This window comes from Fukomys damarensis, unplaced genomic scaffold (genome assembly GCF_012274545.1).
Source record: "Fukomys damarensis isolate Sample0158 unplaced genomic scaffold, DMR_v1.0_HiC HiC_scaffold_8, whole genome shotgun sequence".
NCBI classification, from domain to species: domain Eukaryota; kingdom Metazoa; phylum Chordata; class Mammalia; order Rodentia; family Bathyergidae; genus Fukomys; species Fukomys damarensis.
Window position 1 is genome coordinate 14,442,929 of NW_022900920.1, and position 15,387 is coordinate 14,458,315.

Genomic DNA, 15,387 nt, shown 5'->3' on the forward strand with positions numbered 1-15,387 from the left:
GAAAAGTTGGAAGAGGAAGGGAACCAAGACAAGGAGGAGGAAGTTGAATTATTAAAAAATGATTTCTTAAAAAAGATCCTTATGGGATGTGTGTCATGTAATTATTGACAACCTAATGCACCTTCACAACTGTGATAACGAAATTTGGCAGGAACTCAGTGGCTCTACTCAGTGGTGCCACAGCGGAGTCCTTGTGGGGCCTTTGGAAAAATGCACATCCTCTGCTGCGACATCAGTTCTGTGGCATCAGTTCGGGTGTGTCAGGTCTTCAGAGGTGAGTGCTGGGCCTCTGTGTGTTTTTGTGCATGCATTCGTGTGCACACAGACGTGGACCCACATGTGTTAAACTCTTTAGCTTAGAAGCTCTGCTGAAATCGAGCAGTGATTATTCATTCTGCCCAGGAGCATTTCCAGTTCATCCATGACAAAGGTGATGGGAAGGTGATCAGCACAGCACAGTGGTCCTGGGAGTGAGTCTCATTTGTCCTCCGTCTGTGTTGAGTCTCTTACTGTGTCAGTCTTCAGGTGTCACATCCAGATTTCCTGGATGGAACTAACATACATTGTTTTCCACTCTATGATGAGTGTGGGATTTTGTATTTGTTTTCTTTTTTTCTGTGAACAGTCCTACCCCACTTCCCTACAGTGGCCAGGCCAGAGGTACAGGCATATCCTTTGACAGTTAGCTAAATGGTGCAGAATTGCCTCCTTTCTGTCTCTGCCACTGGAAGGTTCTCTGTTCCTTTGGAACAAGGCATATATCTTATTGAAAGTTGTATCCCCAGGGCTATGGGGTAGACGGGTTGGGCAGTTGGGTAGACAGATAGGTGGCAGGCAAGGAAGGCAGACAAGAGTGGGCAGAAGTGTCTTGATAATTGAGACCCCCAGCCCATGTAGCAAGGATGGTGAGGGTCTTTCATACCATCTGTTTTGTTCTCTCACTCTGCTCACTTCCTTTTGTAATGGCAGAGGAAACAAGACTTAAGTGACTTGCTTGGTCCTTTAGTTTTCTTCATGAAGAACAGTTGGGAACCTGACCCTCTGCCTTCTCTGACTCTCCTGACTCAGGCTCTGTACAACCTGCCCAGTGTAAAGAGTTTTCTACTAGGGACCTACTGTGCCCCATGCTGCTTCAAGAACTAGAGATAAATGGTTTGGTTCCAGTAGTCACAGCATCTGTTCCCCTGGGGAGAGACAGACAGTGGCCACATCACAGCTAATGAAGGACAGAGTCCTAAGTACCTGTGTGAGGGACAGAGTGATGGACTGGATGGTGGGGACAGCCTTACCAAGGAGGTGACATCTCAGTTGATCCTTGAATGACAAGAATGTGCCACTGCCTCAGATTTGGACAGAGGAATGGCTGATGCCAAGACCCCAGGAGGAACCAGTTGATGGGATGGGGTTTAACTCTGTGTGGGAGAGAGAAGCTTAGTTTAGGGCACAGGTGGGTCGATTCTCTTTTGTTCTACATCCTCCAAATTGTCATTTGCAATTCCCTGTTCTCACTACTCCCTTCTGGATGAAGAGCTCCTGTTTGAGCCTGGCTGGGCAGCAGCAGCTGCAGTGTCAGACAGGAAGAGCAAGAAACAAAGTAAACTCCTGTCCTTCATGAAGAAAACTGAAGGACCAGGCAAGTCACTTAAGTCTTGTTTCCTCTGCCACCTTTGTCTTCTTTTGAAGGTTTGGCTTCTGAGGAGGAGCTATTTTTATGTAAGCACATGTTTGAGGGGGAGATCTTGGGCCTGGCAGCTGAAAGCATCCTTACAAAGACAGGACTGAAATACCCTGTGAAATCTCAAAGGTGAGTGCAGGCTGTCAACTTGAGTTTGGCAACAATTCTTAGCAGGCTGGTTCCAAGAGAGGGGACCATTTGGAGAGGGACTAGGCATATACGACTCCTACTCTGGTCCATCCCCTCCCTGGAGCATCCTTCTTCTGTTCTGCCCCCACTCAGGTCTTAACTTGCCCTTGAACCTTCTCAAGTAGAATTCTTGCTCCCTCCCATGGCTGACTGCAGATGTTTCCAGGTGTCAGCAGGGACCTCAGCTCCTTGAGGCTCCTACCATTGTGGACTCCCAGTCTGCCTTGCTGCCCCAGGTTTGCCATTACCAGGGAACAGTGTTCTCCAGGGGACGGCACTTGGTCTCCCAGGCACTCTATCAGAATGTTCTGGATGGACACCTAGATTGCCTTGGACAATGTTTAGTGGATCAATGTTAATGACATGGTACAGCAATTCCAGGCTTTTTATCATGGAAACCACCCCCAAGACACCAACCAGTTAACCCAATGCATAGCAGACCCTCATATTTCCATACATGAAATGTCGCTCTGGTCTTTCCTAGACAACCTTGAGGAAAATGTTTATCAGCTTCTGTTGCATGGAGAACTGTTTTCCTCCACTCTTCTACTTTCAGTCTATGAGTTTCTTTTTGAGCCAGATGCATTTCTTATATACAGCATATTGTTAGATTTTGCTTCTTAATCCATTCTGCCAGTCTACTTGTTTTGATTGGCGAATTGAGGCCATTAATGATGGTTATAACTGATATGTATTGACTTATTATTGTCATGTTATTTTCCTGTTGCTGGGTCTTTTTTATTTTTTTCCCTCTCCCTTTAATTTCTTGCCTTTTAGATTTGCTCTGTTGTGCCTCATGGAGTTGTGACTGCCATTGTCTTTTTCTAGGATATTTAAAAAAATTGTTTGGAGCACTGGTTTGGTATTCATGAAGTTTCTCAGGTGTTTGTTTGTTTGTTTGTTTGTTTTGTCATGAAAGTGTCTTATTTCTCCATCAATTTTGAAAGATAGTTTTGCAGGATACATCAGTCTAGGTTGGAGGTTGTTTGCTTTTAGGGCTTGAACGCCTCACTCCAGGGTCTCCTTGACTTGAAGGTTTGTGTTGAAAAGTGTTGTGATTATGATGGGCTTTCCTTTGCATGTGATTTGTTTCTTTTCTCTAACTCCTTGTAGTATTTTGTTCTTCTGTTGGGTTTCTGGGATCTTGACTATTATATGTCTAGGTGTAGATTTTTTTTTTTTTTTTTTTTGATCATGGAGTCCTATATGCTTCTTTAATCTGTTTGTCAAGTTTTTTGCTCTGTTTGGGAAGTTTTCTATCATTAATTCTGTGAACAGTTTTTTTTAATGTCATTTGTACTTTCTCTTGCTTTTTTGACTCCTATTATTCTTCTTTGCATCAGCTAGGAACTTTTGGATTGATTTCTCATGGTCCCTTAATATTTTTAAGAGATCTCTCTTTTAATTGTCTCTGACTGCCATCTTGTCTTCTATATCTGGTATTCTGTCTTCAGATTGGCTCAGTCTGCTATGTATACTTTCAGTAAAGGTACAAGATCCCAATGATGAATGTTACTGTATTGTATAACTAAAATGTACCAATAAACTTAATAAAAAATAAAATTAAAATATTTATCAGTAATTGTAGTAGTAATATACAGCTCCGTTTTATGTTGTTTGTGATTAATTTTTAAGCTATGAACAAAACATAAAATTTTCCTGTGTTTTAGTAAATGGAGAGATAAAAGGAAATAACTTTTTCTGCATAGATTTTTCTAGAATCATTCCAGATATTCACTCAGCATCTCGTCCTGAGCTTCCCTGAGTTCACACCACTTCCCAGAGACTGTGTTGACGGGCTGAAAATTTTCCAGGAGTCCCCTTAATCTTTTGGCACTCCTGAATGCTGCCTGATAATCATTTTAACTTTTTATTTTGAAATACTTTCAGAAACACGAAACTTCAAAACTTAGCTGGGCATGGTAGCATTCTCCTGTAGCACTCTGGGAGGCTGAGGGACAAGGACTGCAAGTTTGAGTCCAGCCTGGGCAACTTAGTGACCTAAGGAGAGTGTATCTCAAAAAGGGGTGGGTGGTTAGGTTTGTAGTTCAGTGTGCAGGCTCTGGATTCAGTCCTCACTACAGAACAACAACAACAACAACAAACAAAAGAGGAAGTTACAAAACCAGCTCAGGGGTTGTTAATGTTGCTCAACTTCCCACAATGATAATGTCTCATATAACCTTAAGTCATCAAGACCAGGAAATGGATGCTTGTACATTACCATTAGCCCAGCTGCAGATCATATTTTGCTGCCTTCTAATTTTATTAAATCTATGGATCCATAGCACTTTGGAAGCATTTAGAATTTCACAAATTTCATTCTTGTTGTTTATGTTTTAGATTATTTTTAGATCCCTTCCAATTGACAGTCAATTAAAATTAGTTCCCATTAGGTCAACAAATACTTGGAAGACCCACGTGGTACACATTTAATGTGGTTTGGGGGCTTGTGCGGTGCTTCATGCATCATCCCTAGTGCATGCACACAGAGAACATTCTTCCCAGGTCTGAGTGAGTCTCCGAGATAAAGAAGCCTAGAGAGCAGTGGGGGATAACGACAGAGGACAGGGACCTGGGTATCCGAGATTCAATCACAGTGACCAACATGTATCAAGTACTTAGTGTGATTAAGGCTTTATCTACCTAATTTTATTTAATACCCTCAGCAACCTTTGAGGTGGATACAGTTAACACCCGCATTCTACAGAAGCAAAAATTGAGTTCAGAAGTATTCATTCTGCCTAAGTTCTTACAGCTCAGTGGAGTCAGGGCCTGAAGCCAGGCAGTCTGAAGTCAGAGATTTCTTGGTCTGACTTTGTAGGGCTCCCTCTTCAGTTCCGTCTCCTACACCTCTGGCTGTGGCTCTCACTGCCTGCTGTGTGCTCAGGGCTGCTCACTGGATTTCTCTGAGTGCACTTGTGTCACCTGCCAGGGGCTTATTGGAGTAGACCTGTCACTACCTTCCATGTCAGAGAATTAGTTTTCCTGGTGAGACTGTTCCATTGGTAGGGTAGGGGAACTGAAAAGCTGAAAACACTCAAAAGATACACTCAAAATTTCTACCCTTTCCTTGTAGACACTTTTAAGGTTGAGTAGATTTTTGCAGCCTAATTAGTTTCATGGGAGTCTCTGTTCCCACTGAACTATGCTCTGGTGTATTTTAATTATACTATCTACAAACTGATTTCTTCAAGATGCAGAATTCCCATGAAGCAGGCTATTCCTACATCATCAGGCTCAGCTCCAGAGTTGAGTGACATCTGTTCTAGCCAAAGGACTCGCACGTGTACTTGTGTGTGTGTGTGTGTGTGTGTGTGTGTGTGTGTGTGTGTGTGTCCAGCCTTCCTGCCTGGCCTCATGGGCAGCATTAATTGTGAGATGCAACGAGAATGGGATGTGAGGGCTTTATCTGTGTGTACCTAATTGATTTTGCATTCTCCACAAAGGAAGATCAAAATGAAACTTGTTTGTAAATGCTGTTTAAACTGTGCAGGCTTGGAAAAAGTTGTAAAAACTAACAGAGCACACCATACTGAAGGGCTTAATTTTTTTTTCAAGTTTTGGACTGAGCACATCACTTGACTAAGGTGAAGATTTTCGCATTTATAGGGTCTGAATGCGGGTAAGTCTCAGCTCATAAATTTCACCAGTGGCCTCGGTTGAGTGCCTATGATATGGCCTAGACTCTGGGGATGAATGTGTAATCACATTAGCTTGATAAATTAAAGGGTCCCATGTTTTTTAAATCATCAGGCAGAGCTGCATTAGAGGAGACACTGTTAAAGGGCAGAGTTAGATAAACAGGCTCATGGAATTGGCTTTTGCTAACCTCCTGGTAAAGTGAAGATTATGATGTTCATGCTGAACCATTCCTGGAAAGGCCCCTGCTCACACCAGTGATGAGCCAAAACCCAAGGCATAATGCCATTTCCTGAGTATTGTTCTCCAGCTGTAACACAAACCAGGAATAAGAAGGGTTCCCTGGGTGGGTTCTCTCTCTCTTTCTATTCTTGATTAATTCTTATAGGCTGTGCCAGGATCAACCATATAATTTGCAAGGCCCAATGCAACATAATAATGTGAATCTCTTCTTCACACATTAAGAATTTTAGGAGGGGACAGCAGGGCATTAAAGCAAGTATAGAGAGGGGCTCTGGAAACTTATGATGCTGGACCTGGAATGACTTGATTTAGAGCAACTTGGAGGGGCTAGACTGTAAATGCTTCGAGGGCAGGAGCTGCAGCTGCCTCATCTTGGGGACAGGAGTCCAACAGGGTGTCTATGACTGAGTAGAAACTTGTGAGGTGTTTGCAGAGCCCAAGCAGCAGAGCTGTTCTCTGCTTCTGTCTCTGGGACTTCATGTGGCTCTCTCAGTTTCCATATATCAGGAATTGGAGACAGTCTACCTCTGGGGTGTTCAGAAAGGACAGGAACAACAATTCAATTCTCTAATGAAATCCATTGCCTTGACAGCTTTGAGAAGAAGAGGAAACTTGAATATGAAACCTTCACTGTGATTGTGTCTATGTCTGTGTGTGTGTGTGTGTTTGTGTGTGTGTGCGTGTGTATCAAGTTCTGGCGATTTTTCACTGCAAAATGGAAAAGTCTGACAAACAGCAATTATCCAGTACAGTGAATGGCCAAGGTAGCACTGTGTCTTGGTCCTAGAAGGGAAGCTCATCTCTTAGCTTTTCATCTCTGTTTTCAGCTTGGACTCTGCCCTTTTTAACTGAGTGGAAAGCCCTTGCAGAGAGCCTATGATTTCAGGGGACACCGCAGGTCATCCTTGTCACTTCTGAATCATGAAGAATGCCAGCTCACAAAGTTGGTGTGGGGGCACAGCATGTCTTGGAGAGGAAACAAAATCCATCACAGAGGCACAAAGGCACAGAGGCACGGAGGCATCCCTCCCCTGGAGCAAATGGCTATGGGCTTGGAAGGAACCCATGCTCCTTTGTGTGGAGTCTTTGTTCTCTTCCAGTGTGTTGAGCCTGGACTTGTCAAGCCCAGTAGGTGCCCTTTCCCTCTCGGAAGCCAGCAGAGAGTAGCATCCAGGGCTGGCTGCCAAAGAGGGGGCTCCCAGCCAAGGAGAGCCTAGACTTTTCAGGATTAAAATAGGAACTGGGATCTTGAATGAGGATTAAAGTTACATTTATGCCGGGGAGCAGTGTGGGAGGTTGGTGCTCTGCTCAGAGCAAATAGGTAGAGCACTGTGTGTGTGTGTGGGGGGGGGGAATGTATCCTTCTGGGGTTTCCTCTCTTTGTCCTGGGTTTGTACAAAGGCCACTGGACATGTGAGCTCGGAGCAAGCCAGGACACTGGGCTCTTCCCACATTGTCACCAGCTGGTGAGTGTAAATGGACTGGGAAGAAGAAAGACAGAAACTGTCTTTTAGGCCTCTTGGCTATAGAGAGAAAGCAGGGCAGGAAGTCCGCTGTTCTGGGGACCTGTGAAGGGAAGTCTGTGCTGTACCTGGGTTGCTTGGGATTGGATCCTCTCAATCATAAGAAGACTCAGCCAGTATTTAACTTATTCAGTCAATGACAAATAGAACACCTGCATCTTCAAACGAAAGCTCGTTTTATTGTCTTTGTTAAAACGTCTACACTCACTGTTTTTATTTTCAGAAGGATACTTATATTTCTTTATGTAAGAGTCTAAGATATCTTGAATAGTAAGATTTCCCAGCACAGCTGCACCCAGAGAGGTCTGGTAATAAACAAATGCTTTAGGCATGAGATTTCTGTGAGGGCCTGAGTTGGTATTCTTGGACAATGACCTCAGATGGAAAAAAATGTGGAAGTCAGAGAAAGACATTGTCATAGATGAGGCTCTATGGTCTCTGCTTTGTGGTGCTCAGCCAATCTCTCTAGTCCTGACGAGTAGGCAACAATGGCACCTGTTTCTAGAGGCTCAAAGGGTTAGACAACTTACCCAGTTCTACACAGCTAGCTGTCCCTGGGCTTATGTTTGATTCCAGGACTGGTCGCAGTGCAACAGGAGATGTCAGAGCTTCTTTGCTTCACCCCCTTTTGCAACAGGAGATATCAGAAAGGGAGAGAATGACCTTATGGATGGCCAGGTATTTGGAATGCTTTAGCATCCCCACTCTGAACCTAAACCACCGAGGACACAGACAGGAAATTCAGTACTGACTGTGAGAGGCAGAAGTGAATGACTTGCTCAGGCTCTGCCTTCATGGAGCTTAGAGTCCAGGGGATGGACCAAGTGGCAGCACTTAGTCAAGTGAGTATCTAGCGTTAGTTGGGACCAGCACCAAAAGGTGAGGCGTAGGGTGGGGTGCTATGAAGTGTAGAGGCTGTGGTAAAGGGTGCAGCACGGCACTGGAGCTCCAGGTGATAATGGAGGAAGCCGGGAAGGGGTGAAGCAAGGAAGCTCTGAGCCCAGAGGACAGGAGGGGAGGTCCTGGAAGGCTCCTCGACAGGAAGAGCCTGTGGGGTGGAGGTTACCCAAACCCCAGTGAGGTGCCTAGACCTGTGGTTCCTTTGTTAAGGTTAAGAATATGCCAGAATCCTTGTTTCTGGAGACTGGATAGATTTCCACAGCTGACCAGTTTCCCCATAAAACTATATCCATACACCCCTCCCCTGCCTGCCCTCAGAATTTCGCCTCTGCAGTCCAAATGATGAACATTGTTTAATGCCTTGAGGGGAGCTTGACTTGCTCAGCTGGAATGGAAGAGTCCAGAGATTTATTTATTTTCTTTCTCTATGGGGAGATTTGAGAACTTTGAGAAATTCTGTGGAAGCAGTTTCTAGAGTGGGAACTTTCTATGGCAAAAGTGTAAGAATTGGAGTTCTTCCCTGTCCTGGGGACACTAGCAATGCAGAGTGACAGGAGGACCCTGGGACAAAATTGCAAAACCCTTGTGCATGTACAATAGGATGTGTTTGGGCTTGCTGTTTCTGCACACTTCTGCTCCAAGATAGCCTTCTGTGGAAAGAGGGAAAAAAACATATGGGTGACGTCTCTTTTAAAGCCCCACCTTAGATCTCTTCCCTGCTCTTGTGTGCCTGGCTTGCAGGTGGCTGCTAAGAAGTCCACCTGGAATTCACCCAGAGGAGCAATTTAAGACCCTGGAAACCCACCAGGTCTAGCAACTAAAGGATGTTAGCTTTCTGACATTGGCAAGCTGGGTTGCAAAATAAACCACAAGTGGTCAAGAGCTCTGTTACCCATTTTCCAATGTTGGGACAAAGGAATCTTTGGCCTGGTGCTCCCGAAAGGAAATTGGCATTGTTTTGATGGGCGAACACTCACCTTCCGGACCAAAGTGGAAGGACTAGATTATCCATTGACTGGTTGACTGAACTGGCTTGTTCTCTAGTGTGGGATTTACTATGGACCCTTCCCCTCTCCCTTAGTTCCTTACAGGACAGAAGCTTAATGGTACCCATCCAACTTCCTTAGTTTTTTTAAAAACTATTTTAAAGTTAGAGTATATTGTATATAAAGTGCACCTATCTTGAGTGTACCCTTGATGGGTTTTCACAGACAGAGCTAACCTGTGCAACCAGCACCTAGATCGGGATAGCACACCGGAAGCCCCACACCCAGTTCAGGTCTTTAGCCCCTTCCCCACCTGTCCAGGGGAAACCTTTATCCCATTGCCCAGATTTTTCTACCTTGTTTTTGGACTTTTTAAGAAATGAAATCGTGTGGTTATGTTCTCCTCTATATCTGATTTCTTTTGTGCAACTCTGCATTTGTGAGAGTCTTCCCTGTCGCGTATTCATTGTCATAGCCGGATTGCTTTTACTCATCCTACTCTAGACATCGTGTGATTTCGAGGTTGGAGTTTTACAGTAGATCCAGGGCCCGTCCCAGCTTTTGTCTTTTGATGCGTGTAGAATGCGTTTCTGATGGGCACATGCCCAAGAGTAGATTCCCAATCTGGGGATCATCCAAGCGATCGTACTGCTATTCAGTTCCCACCAGAAATTGGAGCCTCTCCTGAAAGGTAAAATAAGAGACTGGAAAAATGGAAGGTGAGGAAGACTTCCATAAAAGAAAAGACCTCAGGATAATCACTCAACGGATGAACTGAGGAGTAGAGAGAAGTTACCCGTGGTGCCCCAGAAAGATACCCTTGATTCTTCTAGATTCTAACACTCCATGGTCATATTTTGCCAGAAACCAGTCTTTATTTGCACGAGCCCATTCTGTGCACTCCCCTCTCTTGGGAAGCTCATGCCTTTCCTCCCCATTTTAGGATGAACTTTTCCTGCCCTCAGGGCTGCGCAGGGTGACTGAGAAGAGCTGGCTGGAATGACTCAGTATTCTTCCTGTCCACAAGCTGAGCACAAGGGTAGAGGTCACCCTGTGTAGAGGAAATGGAAGGAGAGAGCACTCTACACTGTTCTACCTGGGATGACTGTTACCTGCCCTACCCCTGCCTGGGAAGGTTCAGCAGATAAGGGTGAGTGTCTGAGGTGAAACTCACATCCATTTTGGGAAGCTGGCTTCTCAGGGACTCTGTTTAGAAGCTGGCAGGGAGGGGAGTGAAGAGGTAAGGACAGATCTCACCCTTCAGGGGCTCTCATCTGTCCCTAGCGTCCCAGAGCAGCAGGACCTCCTGAGATGCTAGAGATGCTGGGTATCTGCCTCCTCCCCACCTTGCTGTCCTCCAAGGCGACACTAGACCCAAGTGGCCCACAAGCACTTCAAATGTGATATGTACAAGGAAATGAAATTTTATGTTTTGTTTCACTTTAATTTACATTTAAAAATGAATTTTCAGTTACTGGAAGACTTAACTTGTAACTTGGGCATGTAAATCTCTTTTTCTATCTGTATGTTTTATGAACTTTAAATACAGAACAAGTACTTCTGTTGAAAAGTCAAGATCCAAATTGAGATAGATGTTCATAAATGCAAAAAATATTTTTTTAAAACTGTGAATTATGAATAGAAACTTCTATTAATTAATTCACTTTTGTATTGGAGCCATGTTGACATGATAATTTTGGATAGACTGGGATGAATAAAATATGAAAACTAACTTGTGGCACGTTGTGGCTCACATTCTGTTCTGTTGGCCAGCACTGCTACAAGGATTCTCCCTTTGATGCTGGAAGTTGAGTGGGGAATTGGAGGGGGTAATGGGAACCCTGTCATCACTTTGCTCTCTTGGAAGTAGGACACGGGGCTGACTACCCAAGGGCCTTGAGGATGGCCTCTACTGGTTGCTGACAGGTCTCTTGGGCTCTGTTCAGCCTGCCTCAGTCCTGCCTATTGGACCCTTTGTCCTTCCTGCCACTTGCCCCACATGGCGCCTTTAAGAACCAGTATCTTCCCAGTGCTTCATGCCAGGAAGAGGGTACAGTAGTTTGTCTCCCCTGAGCTATACCATCAGCACTAGTCTGGGTGAGAACTCTGCTTTTAAATTCAAATTTAATTTAATTTTCAACTCGGGTGGGTTAGACAGCAACTCTGAATACTAAACAACAGAAAAATGGCCCCTGAAAGTGAATTGGGTTTCATTTCTGCCTCCTGAATGTGCCTTTTGTTTCAGAAAGAATAGTGGGGGTCTCCTGGAAGGTATCCTGTGCAGGCTGTAGCAGGCAGGGACTTGCAAACCAGCACACTAGCATGCAGCAGCTTCTGGCATTCAGCACTTAGTTCACCTGACATGCTATCTGTCATCTTTATTGGATTCCGAATGCTTCCACTAGCCTGTGATGTGGAGTGGTTTTACTTGGAACCTGCTGTCTTAATCTAAGGGTCACATGTGGCCCTCAGGGGTAGGGAGAATGACCTCCAGCAGGTGGTCATTTGCATTTGTCTTGTAAGAAATCTCCAGAGGGACTGTTTGGAACCTCAGATATGCATTGTGCTTTATTCTGAAACCCCTAATGCAAATTTTTCTTTTTTTCCCAGAAATTTTTCTTGGACACAGCGTGGCTCTTACTTACTGCAAAGATAAATGTTTGCATTTGTAGGGCTTTTTCTCTTTACAAGCACTTACCCAAATGTCCTAATTCATTTACTCCTGAAGCATGCTGGCCTACATCACTATTTTCATGTGCCTCAGGGAAGCAGATGTGACCACTTGTCCAACGTCCTGTAGCTAAAGCAGGACACAGCTGGATCTTCGATTCAGGGAAACGCTCATTTCAGGTGACTTCTTCGCCTTTATTATAGTTCACATTTAATGCAACCTAAGCTCAGAATCCTGGTTGGCCAGGCCTGGGGGAACAGAAAATGTTGAAGTCAGGCAGTGAGAGAAGTCTGGTTCTCTTCCTGGAAGGATTGGAATCTGCTCTGGCAGAAACAAGCCGACTACCTGTGGTGGTCAGGCCTCAGGCTGGCCTTGTGTTCCCCTGTTCCTCAGCAGGAGCTTGTAGAGGAGCACTGGTCCTGCCTTGGGGGTCTTCTGCTCCACCTCCACCTTTTTAAAGTCAGTGAGTCAAATTTCTGCAACCTGAAAACATAAACTTGGATTGCCCAGCGTGATTAGCCGTGCCGGAGCCACAGGCCCTGAGTGCTGCTCTGCGCTCATGGTTCTCCTTCTGTGTCAGCCTTTGAGGCACAGTAACCTTGATGTTGACATCACCCCACGGGATAGGGACACCTGAAGCTTCCAGAGACCCTGGACTCCCTTTCCCCAAGTCCCAAGGGCTGTCTCTGATGGTCCCTGCAGGGGTACAGTCTCATGCCTCTGCCCCCATCAGCCATGCTGTTCCAACAGCGAGGGAGAAAGCCCTGAAAACAGGAAGGACTGACTTGAACTTTGTTAAACTCTTGCATTTCCTGGCCACGTGGCATTATTTGTCCTGCAGAAGCTGCCGAATTCAGTTGAACCTCAACTTTCTCTATATTCAGGAATGTTACAGGATGTGGGAACTCCATGGGAATTTGTTGGTTTGTGGGAGTTTGCAACTTGGCCGAGTGAATTCCAAAGCACAGACTCTCCAGCTCCTTGAGAAGGGCCCCTAGGGAGTGATGCTGACCTCATGGGTGTCTTTGCAGTGACAGGAGCTGGCCTCATTGATGAGCAGCCAGGAGTTCACTCTGCCTGGCCCTGTTCCGCTGGTGCCTGCCACAAACAACCCAGAGACGGAGTGTTCAGACGTGTTCTGACAATTCCTTCCTAGCTTGGATTATCTCCTTGCTATACTTTCTTTGTGTGCTCTTGGGTCCAAAATACCGTAAGACTGAACATCTTAAATAAAAAAGATCCTGTTCTTTATTGTTTGAATTTGTGTGTCTTATTAAAATCAATTGTTCTGCCGTTATTCCCAAGACAAGGTCTCCCTTTTATTTTTTTCCCCCTTGTATATGAAAGCAGGATATTAAGGCAGGTGATGAAAGAATTTAGCAATGCTTTTCACTGCTGACTTAGAGCACATTAAAATGCATGTGTTTTGATCTTCTTTTTCAGAGAGCCAGGATTCTCTCCCTCCCTCCCTCCCTCCCTCCTTCCCTATCTCCCTCCCTGTCTCCTTCCCTTCCCTTCCTGTACTGGGGATCAAACTCAGAACCTTGCACTTGCAAGGCAGGCACGGTGCCACTGAGCTAAATCCCCGGCCCTAGGCTTCTTTCTAGAACAGCTCAGAATGACACACACTGGCCAGACCAGAGACATAGCTTGCATGTTACTAGACTTAAACCAAAGAGCAGGTTGTGTGCAGCAATAACGATGATAATGGTGATTATAATAAAGGCGGCTACCAACTATTCTGACAATTGCAGGGTTCCAGGCTCCTTGCTCAACTCTTTGCATGGAGTATCTCAATGCTCTGTGTTCCACTGGACCGATCTTATTGTAACCATTGACATTTTTAAGATGAACTGAGGTGGACTTAAGGACGAGGCCCGGGCATCTAGATGGCCCATGTCCTTGTAACCACTGCTTTGTTCCAAGTGCTCACCACATGCAATCACTCTGATGTAGAAACTGGACTCCAACATCCCCTGCCTCTGCCTCTGCCTCTGCCCTCCGGTGAAGGTGAGAATTTGAGTTGGCTATTCCTGGAATTACCCATATGCTTATTTTTTGCTTCAGTTATTTTACTAATTGAAGCAAAGTTTCTGGGAGTTTTGACATTAAGTACCAGGATAATTGCCTCAGTGCATCAGTATCACTTTATACGCTTAGACACAACCTTTAATGAAATTTGAAAACCCAACTCTACTAAGGGGAAATGGTTTTAATTTCAATTTTTAACTCTCTTTCCCAGAGTACTTGATGGGATATGCTTTGATTTACAGGCTTAATTGCACAACAAATAAAATTCTCCAACTTCTCTGTTCGTGGGATTTCCAAGTCAGCCTTGGTTTGGGGCAGATTGCCTGATCCTGCTTCTTATCTGGGAAATGAGGGCTTTAAACAAGGTGGTCTCTCAGGTGCCTCTATCTGGCCCTGGACTTCTGGTCCAGCATCTTCCATGATCACCTGGATTGCAGGCCTTAGGAACCAGGACAGAATTGAGCCCTTCTTTGTTTACCTTCTCAAGAAATAGCACTGATTACTGAACAAACTGGTCTGAATAAGTCTGAAAAACACCTGCAATTTCACTGAATAATGTGCATGTAAATTACTGGCCAGAAAATATTGAATGATGATAAATATCTAAGAGCTTCATGCTATCTCTGAAATGTTTCTAATCTTCTCCTTGTGATCACCAAAGATAATTTTAAGGGATTTTAAAAATATGCTGTTTACAGGGGTCCTCAGACATCTGTCATGGCTTCTGGTGGGTGTGTGAGGCTGGGGATGCTGTTTTCCCCTGGGTCTGGGGGCAGTGGGCTCCCTGATGCTCTGAAAAGCCCAGCCAGTGACTCTGAACTATGCAGCTGGTCTCCCACTCCAGCTGCAAATCCTTTAGGGGTGGGTCTGACCCTAGTAGGATAGCGACAGATGGGACACCAGGAGGAGGCTGTCCTGCAGTCACTCAGAAACCCTGCATGGTCTCAGAAAGTTTTGGCTGTTCTGGGGCTCAGTCGGTGGGGAAGCAGGAGGGCCATAGGTCAGCAGCGCAGAGAATGAGCTGTCACTTGACTGGAACTCACCTCTCTGGGGGAGGTGCTTGCCAGCCCAGGTGGGGTTTCCCCCTCTCCAAGATGAAATGTCTCCATTGCTTTTTTTAAATTATAAACTGAACACTTTTGGCCATTCCTGGAGGCGGGGGGCAGGAATCTTTGAGATTTGTTTTTCATGATCATTCAGTTTTGTTCAAGGCTTTGGGTGTGAAAACACCAGACAGAGTGAACTCAGTTACAGTCCCATGATGTCAATTGTATTACACCGGAAGATATAATCTGAATTTACCAACACTGAGAGCAAAGATAATCTGAAATTGCTTTGTGACAGTTTAGACTTGTTTCTTTGTTTTCCTAAGAGGTATGGGGCAAGTCCAGAAACAGATACAGAACGTGTCCTGGCTGTGATGGAGAAAAGAGCCCTGGAACGGAGTCCCAGCCCTGCCTGGGGTTGCAAAGGAGGTTGAGGAACAGCAGTCTCTTTCTCCTGTTCAGTCCCGCCCTCTGGCCTGCT

At 45.1% G+C, this 15,387-nt stretch overlaps 1 protein-coding gene across 6 annotated transcripts in view; it reads left to right on the top strand.

Annotated features, from left to right (window-relative positions):
* Chst15 (carbohydrate sulfotransferase 15) overlaps nt 1–15,387 on the top strand; it is an 85,614-nt gene that overhangs the window by 15,106 nt on the left and 55,121 nt on the right. The window contains exon 2 of one of the 6 annotated variants that reach the window (XM_033761373.1): nt 10,102–10,308. The exons of the other annotated variants lie outside the window; for them this stretch is intronic. The gene's annotated coding sequence lies outside the window, so the exon portion shown is untranslated. The remainder of the gene's footprint in view (nt 1–10,101; nt 10,309–15,387) is intronic. 6 annotated transcript variants of the gene reach the window in all.